The sequence below is a fragment of the Scyliorhinus torazame genome, chromosome 24 (genome assembly GCF_047496885.1).
Source record: "Scyliorhinus torazame isolate Kashiwa2021f chromosome 24, sScyTor2.1, whole genome shotgun sequence".
NCBI classification, from domain to species: Eukaryota; Metazoa; Chordata; class Chondrichthyes; order Carcharhiniformes; family Scyliorhinidae; genus Scyliorhinus; species Scyliorhinus torazame.
The window spans coordinates 15,318,959-15,327,194 of NC_092730.1; positions in this window are offsets into that span (position 1 = coordinate 15,318,959).

Here is an 8,236-nt window from a genome sequence, read left to right on the forward strand (position 1 = left end):
TTCTCCCCACTCCCTGTGGGAGCGAGTTCCACATTCTCCCCACTCCCCGTGGGAGCATGTCCCACATTCTCCCCCACTCCCTGTGGGAGCGAGTTCCACATTCTCCTCCACTCCCTGTGGGAGCGAGTTCCACATACTCCCCACTCCCTGTGGGAGCGAGTCCCACATTCTCCCCACTCCCTGTGGGAGCGAGTCCCACATTCTCCCCACTCCCTGTGGGAACGAGTCCCCACATTCTCCCCCCACTCCCTGTGAGAGCGAGTCCCACATTCTCCCCCACTCCACTTGGGATCAAGTCCCACATTCTCCCCACTCCCTGTGGGAGCGAGTCCCACATTCTCCCCACTCCCTGTGGGAGCGAGTCCCACATTCTCCCCACTCCCTGTGGGAACGAGTCCCACATTCTCCCCCCACTCCCTGTGAGAGCGAGTCCCACATTCTCCCCCACTCCACTTGGGATCGAGTCCCACATTCTCCCCACTCCCCGTGGGAGCGAGTCCCACATTCTCCCCCACTCCCCGTGGGAGTGAGTCCCACATTCTCCCCCACTCCACTTGGGATCGAGTCCCACATTCTCCCCACTCCCCGTGGGAGCGAGTCCCACATTCTCCCCCCTCCCTGTGGAGCGAGTTCCACATTCTCCCCCATTCCCTGTGGGAGCGAGTCCCACATTCTCCCCCCACTCCCTGGGCGAAATTCTCCGTTATCGGCGGAAAGTCCGCCGATTGGCGCAAAAAACGGCGCAAATCCCACTTGCGTCACCTCAGAAAAATGGGTCGATAGTCTCCGGCCCGAAATGGGCTAGCAGCGACGTAACGGGATCCGCGTTTGCGCAGTGGTTCACGCTGTGCAGCGTCATACGCGCCGCACGGCGTGACGGCTCATAAGGCCGCGCAGCTCCCCCCCACCCGACCGGAACAACCGACCGCAACACCCGACTTGATGGCTGGCCACCGCTCAGCCCCGCGGTTCGAGTCACGCGATGTGGAGGCGCTCCTGGATGCGGTGGAGCAGAGGAGGGACGCCCTGTATCCCGGGCACGGCCGCAGAGTTGCCCCACGCCACAGCCGGCGTCTGTGGAGGGAAGTGGCAGAGGCCGTCACCGCTGTGGCCCTGACACCACGGACAGGCACCCAGTGCCACAAGAAGGTGAACGACCTCGTCAGAGCAGGCAGGGTGAGCCTCCCCCATATCCCCCCATATCCCCCCTCCCCAAATCCCCCCCTCCCCCATATCCCCCCCTCCCCATATCCCCCATATCCCCCCTCCCCCATATCCCCCTCCCCCATATCCCCCCTCCCCCATATCCCACCCATCCCCATATCCCCCCTCCCCCATATCCCCCCTCCCCCATATCCCCCCTCCCACATATCCCCCATATCCCCCCCTCCCCATATCCCCCATATCCCCCCTCCCCCATATCCCCCCTCCCCCATATCCCCCCTCCCCCATATCCCACCCATCCCCATATCCCCCCCTCCCCCATATCCCCCCCTCCCCCATATCCCCCCTCCCCCATATCCCTCCTCCCCCATATCCCCCCTCCCCCATATCCCCCCTCCCCCATATCCCCCCTCCCCCATATCCCCCCTCCCCCATATCCCCCCTCCCCCATATCCCCCCTCCCCTATATCCCCCCTCCCCCATATCCCCCCTCCCCCATATCCCCCCCTCCCCATATCCCCCTCCCCCATATCCCCCCTCCCCCATATCCCCGATATCCCCCCCTCCCCCATATCCCCAAGTGAATCCAGCCCTAACCTTAACCTCTGCAATTCACGCGCAACCGATGGCGTGCATTCATATACCTGCCTAACACTGTTGCCTTTTACCCCTGCCACCACCCCCCCCCCCCCCCCCCCACAGGAGAAGCGCGCACACAACAATAGGGAGCATGTGAGGACTGGAGGAGGGCCCGCTGATGAGAGGCCACTGACCGAACACGAGGAAAGGGCCCTGGAACTGGCTGGCGGACCTGAGGACCGGGAGGTTGCTGATGCAGAGGTCGGGGGCCCACGAGCAAGTGAGCCACCGACAGCCCGTCCCCATATCCCCCCTCCCCTATATCCCCCTCCCCCGTATCACCTGATCACTGCCTGATGTCTAACCATGCATGCTTCATTGTGTATCGCAGGACCAAACGTCCAGGCACCCATCCCCGCAGATGCAGACCGCCCGCAGGATGCCCCTCGGAGACCACGGGAGACGGAGAGACCCGCACCCTCCAGCATGCGACGCCCGCAGTATGCCCCTCGGAGACCACGGGAGACGGAGAGACCCGGACCCTCCAGCATGCGACGCCCGCAGGATGCCCCCTCGGAGACCACGGGAGACGGAGAGACCCGAACCCTCCAGCATGCGACGCCCGCAGGATGCCCCTCGGAGACCACGGGAGACGGCGCGACCCGCACCCTCCAGCATGCGACGCCCGCAGGATGCCCCTCGCACACCACGGGAGATGGAGAGACCTGGAGCAACAGGGAGACGACACCCCCGTCACGTGCGGGAGCGACCACCCAGCGATGAGGGGGGCAGCCACAGGCCCCCGTCACATCCGAGCCAGGACACCACTACCCAGGACACCACTACCCAGGACACCCCTACCCGGGACACCACTACCCAGGACACCACGACCCAGGACACCACTACCCGGGACAGCACTGCCCAGGACACCCCTACCCGGGACAGCACTACCCGGGACACCACTACCCGGGACAGCACTGCCCAGGACACCCCCTACCCGGGACAGCACTACCCAGGAAGACGAAATACCGGACAGTGACTCAGAGTGGATGGGTGGAGACGAACCCCCACCCCAAAGTGCCATGGACTCAGAGTGGGACGAAGAGCACGACACAACGCCACTGCTGTCACCAACACCCTCCACCATCGCAGAAACACTCACCACGGTTGGGCACTTTAGTGAGGAGGCGTCTGGTACACTCACTGGTGCGCACAACACAGCCGTCCCGGTACAGCAGGTGGAGGTAGGAGCAGCAGAGGGACCGGGCGGTCGGAGGGCAGCCCAGGCCAAGCGAACATCTGCCGCCCAGATGGATCCCGGGTTCCTGCAGTTACCACACCCACACATAGATCCGATGCAACCACCGAAACGGAGACGAGCGAATAGGGTGACGGGCGGCTTGCGGCGGCTGCGGTCGCAGGTGGAGGAGTCCACCCGCGTCCAGGAGCTGGGAGTGGTCCCGGTCATGCGTGCCACCCAGGCTGACACCGCACGGGTGGCGTCCGCGGTGGAGGCAATGGGTGCGACGGTGTCAGACATGGGGAACGGTTTTGCGAGGCCTGGGGCCTTCCGTGCAGGCGGCGTCTGTGGCCCAGGAAATGGCTGCCCTCTCACAGGAGGCCATGAGCCAGTGCCAGCGCCAGATGGCAGAGGCGCTCAACGCCATAGCCCAGTCTCAGCAGGCCATGGCCCAGTCTCAGCAGGCCATGGCCCAGTCTCAGCAGGCCATGGCCCAGTCTCAGCAGGCCATAGCCCAGTCTCTGCAGGCCATGGCCCAGTCTCAGCAGGCCATGGCCCAGTCTCAGCAGGCCATCGCTGAGGGCATCGGCGCCAGTGGCCATGTGCGAGCCGGCGTCGCACTGTCACAGACAGGGTTTGCCAACACCCTGGGCTCCATGGCTGCAAACCTGCAGACCCCTGTCGATACCAGCACGGGCCTCCAGGACTGGCAGCGCCAGATGTCGGGGGGGCGTCGGATGGCCAGTCCGTTCGCATCCCCCACCCATGTAGAGGCCTGGGGGCCATCGGGCACCCCGAGGGAGGAGGAGGTGGTATGGTCCGTCCCGGCTCCCTCTGTAGGGGAGGTCCCGGTACACCGCGACACCTCGGACTCCCCCCCCTTCTGTCCCAGGTGCATCAGGTGGGCAACGGGCAGGACAGGCTGGCAGCTCGCCATCCCAGACGCCCGGGCCGCAGCCTGGCCCATCTAGGCCAGGACGCCCCAGGAAACGGCCGCCAAAGGGGTCCAGTGTCAGAGGGCAGGAATCACAGGAGTCCACCTCCAGTTCTGCTGTACCGTCTGGGGAACCACGTAGACGTAGTCAAAGGGCCCGTAAGGCCAAACAATTAGACACTGAGTAGGTTGGCACGGGTGCAGGGCACAGATGAGTTTTAGGCGCTAGGGCACGTGCATGAACTCCTTTGGTTATTAAAGTCAATGTTACACCTACCGAAGCTGCCTTTGTGCTCTGTCCAAAGTGTGCGGGGGGTGTCATGTACGTTGAGCGCAAGTGTGTGTGTGAGGGGTGGTCTTACCTCAGCCCAGGTGAGTCTGCCCCCTTCCCCCTGGGCCGCCATCAACATCCCCCGGGCAGAGGACGGGACCGTGCGCTGCAGTGTCACAGCCGCATGCAGGGATGGTCCGGGTGGATGGTGGTACTGTGGCCATGGGTTAGATATAGTCCAACGATGTAGAGCCAGGAGCTCATCGCAGGGCGGGTTGTCATCATTCTCCATGGCCGGCGATAGACACGCGTCCACCCGCAACTGGGTGAGCCCGGCCCGTTGTGCCGCCGGTGGATCGGCAATGGGGGGGGGGGTGGTGTGCATGCGGGTGGGGTGTGTGGGGTTGGGGAGGGGGGTGAGGGTGCTGGGTGGGTGGATGGGTGGGGGGTGTGGGTGGTCGGCTGTTGCCATGGTGTGCGTCTGTGGCCATACTACCCGATTCCCACGCCCATCTAGTCAGTGAAGCGGGCGTCTATCAGTCTGTCCCGTGCCCGCTGGGCCAGCCGGTAACGGTGGACAGCCACCCGCCTGTGTCTACCCCGTCTGCCCTGACCATTGCCCCCATCCCCCTCATCTGGGGAGGACTGGGCCTCTTCCTGCTGCTCCTCCACTCCGCCCTCCTCTGCCTGCGGCACATCGCCCCTCTGCTGGGCTATGTTGTGCAGGACGCAGCACACCACAATGATGCGACCGACCCTATCTGACCGATACTGGAGGGCGCCCCCAGAGAGGTCCAGGCACCTGAAACGCATCTTCAGCACGCCAAAGCACCTCTCGATCACTCCCCTTGTCGCTACATGGGCATCATTGTAGCGGTTCTCCGCCTCATTGCGTGGCCTCCGTATAGGCGTCATCAGCCACGATCGCAATGGGTAGCCCCTGTCGCCCAGCAACCAGCCCCTCAGCCGGGGATGGCGTCCCTCGTACATGCCGGGGATGGATGACCGCGACAACACGAATGAGTCGTGTACACTGCCTGGGTGACGGGCGCAGACGTGCAGGATCACCATGCGGTGGTCGCAGACCACCTGTACGTTCATTGAATAGGTCCCCTTCCTATTAGTGAACACGGCCCTGTTCTCTGCAGGTGGCCGCACGGCGACGTGCATCCCATCGATCGCGCCCTGGATCATGGGGAACCCGGCCACGGCAGAGAAGCCCACGGCCCGGGCATCTTGGCTGGCCCGGTCCACGGGGAAGCGGATGTAGCGGTGCGCCATGGCATAAAGGGCATCTGTCACTGCCCGGATGCACCGATGCACCGATGTCTGCGATATGCCGGACAGGTCCCCACTCGGTGCCTGGAATGACCCCGTTGCATAAAAGTTCAGAGCCACCGTAACCTTGACGGACACGGGGAGAGAGTGTCCCCCGCCAGTGCCACGCAGTGACAGGTGTGCCAGCAGGTGGCAGACGTGTGCCACGGTTTCCCGGGTCATCCGGAGTCTCCTCCTGCATTCCCGGTCCGTGAGGTCCTGGTATGACTGCCGGGGCCGGTACACACGGGGCGCCCTCAGGTGCCTCCGTTGCCGTGGGGCCGCGACGTCCTCCTCCCCCTCCTCGTCCTGTCGGTCAGGTGTCCCTCCAGCCTGGGCGGCTGCCGCCTGCCCCTCTGCGGCAGCCTGCGCCGCCTCTCTGGCACGCTCCTCCTCCTCCTCCTCCTCCTCCTCCTCCTCATCCAGGGCAACATAGACATGAGCGGCTGCCACCACGGCGGCCAACATCGCTGGATGATCTGAAAACATGACGACCTGGTGGGGGGGAGGGGAACGACGACATGTCATCATTGCCCATATCCCCTCCTCCCCCCAGCCAGGTGGCATGGACCGCATGGGTCCAACTGTTGGAGGCTGGCACCTGGCCAGGTGGACCAACTCATTTGCCTCCCATCACCCACCCCGGCACGGACCCCCCCCCCCCCCCCCCAACCTCCACCCCGGCACGGACCCCCTCCCCAACACCCACCCCAGCACGGACCCCCCCCCCAACCCCCAACCTCCACCCCGGCACGGACCCCCTCCACAACCTCCACCCCAGCACGGACCCCCTCCCCAACACCCACCCCAGCACGGAGCCCCCCCAACCTCCACCCCGGCACGGACCCCCTCCCCAACCCCCAACCTCCACCCCAGCACGGACCGCCCCCCAACCTCCACCCCGGCACGGACCCCCCTCCCCAACCTCCACCCCGGCACGGACCCCCTCCCCAACCTCCACCCCGGCACGGACCCCCTCCCCAACCCCCAACCTCCACCCCAGCACGGACCCCCCCCCAACCTCCACCCCGGCACGGACCCCCTCCCCAACCCCCAACCTCCACCCCAGCACGGAACACCCCCCAACCTCCACTCCGGCACGGACCCCCTCCCCAACCTCCACCCCAGCACGGAACACCCCCCAACCTCCACCCCGGCACGGACCCCCTCCCCAACCTCCACCCCGGCACGGACACCCCCCCAACCTCCACCCCGGCACGGACCCCCTCCCCAACCCCCAACCTCCACCCCGGCACGGACCCCCTCCCCAACCTCCACCCCGGCACGGACCCCCTCCTCAACCTCCACCCCGGCACGGACCACCTCCCCAACCTCCACCCCGGCACGGACCCCCTCTCCAACCCCCAACCTCCACCCCAGCACGGACCCCCCCCCCAACCTCCACCCCGGCACGGACCCCCTCCACAACCCCCAACCTCCACCCCGGCACGGACCCCCTCCCGGCACTCCCCCGGAGCCCAGCCTACTCTAACCACCCCCCCCCCCCCCCCCCGCCGCACACACACACGAGCCGAGACACACCTCTCCTCAGGCAATCAGTCTGCGGCCACGCCATTTCCTGCCCAGAGCCAACCCCCCAGGCCGTCACTCACCTCCTCGCTGGTCGGCGTGAGCCTGGAGCACCGGGTCACGCCGATGAAAAGGAGGTTTGATTCACGTCGACGTGAACGGTCATCACGTCGACGGGACTTCGGCCCATACGGAAGGGAGAATATCGGCAGGCCGAAAATCGGCTGCCTTGCGCAGACCCGTGACATTCTCCGCGGCAGCGGCGCCATTAACGCCCCGCCGACTTTTCTCCCTTCGGAGACTTCGGCGGGGGCGGGGGCGGGGGCGGGATTCACGGCGGCCAACGGCCATTCTCCGACCCGGCGGGGGTTCGGAGAATGACGCCCCCTGTGGGAGCGAGTCCACATTCTCCCCACTCTCTGTTGGAGCGAGTTCCACATCCTCCCCCACTCCCTGTGGGAGCGAGTCCCACATTCTCCCCACTCCCCGTGGGAGCGAGTCCCACATTCTCCCCTGTGGGAGCGAGTCCCACATTCTCCCAACTCCACTGTGGGAGCGAGTTCCATATTCTCCCCACTCCCTGTGGGAGCGGGTCCCACATTCTCCCCCCACTCCCTGTGGGAGCGAGTCCCACATTCCCCCCACTCCCTGTGGGTGAAAGTCCCAGATTCTCCCCGTGGGAGCGAGTCCCACATTCTCCCCACTCCCAGTGGGAGCGAGTCCCACATTCTCCCCATCTCCCTCTGTGAGCGAGTCCCACATTCTCCCCACTCCCTGTGGGAGCGAGTCCCACATTCTCCCCCACTCCGTGTGGGAGCGAGTCCCGCATTCTCCCCCCACTCCCTGTGGGAGCGAGATCCACATTCCCCCCACTCCCTGTGGGAGCGAGTCCCACATTCCCCCCACTCCCTGTGGGAGCGAGTCCCACATTCTCCCCACTTCCCGTGGGAGCGAGTTCCACATTCTCTACACTCCCTGTGAGAGGGAGTCCCACATTCTCCCCCACTCCCTGTGGGAGCGAGTCCCGCATTCTCCCCCCCACTCCCTGTGGGAGCGAGATCCACATTCCCCCCACTCCCTGTGGGAGCGTGTCCCGCATTCTCCCCCCCACTCCCTGTGGGAGTGAGTTCCACATTCTCTACACTCCCTGTGAGAGGGAGTCCCACATTCTCCCCACTCCCCGTGGGAGCGAGACCCATTT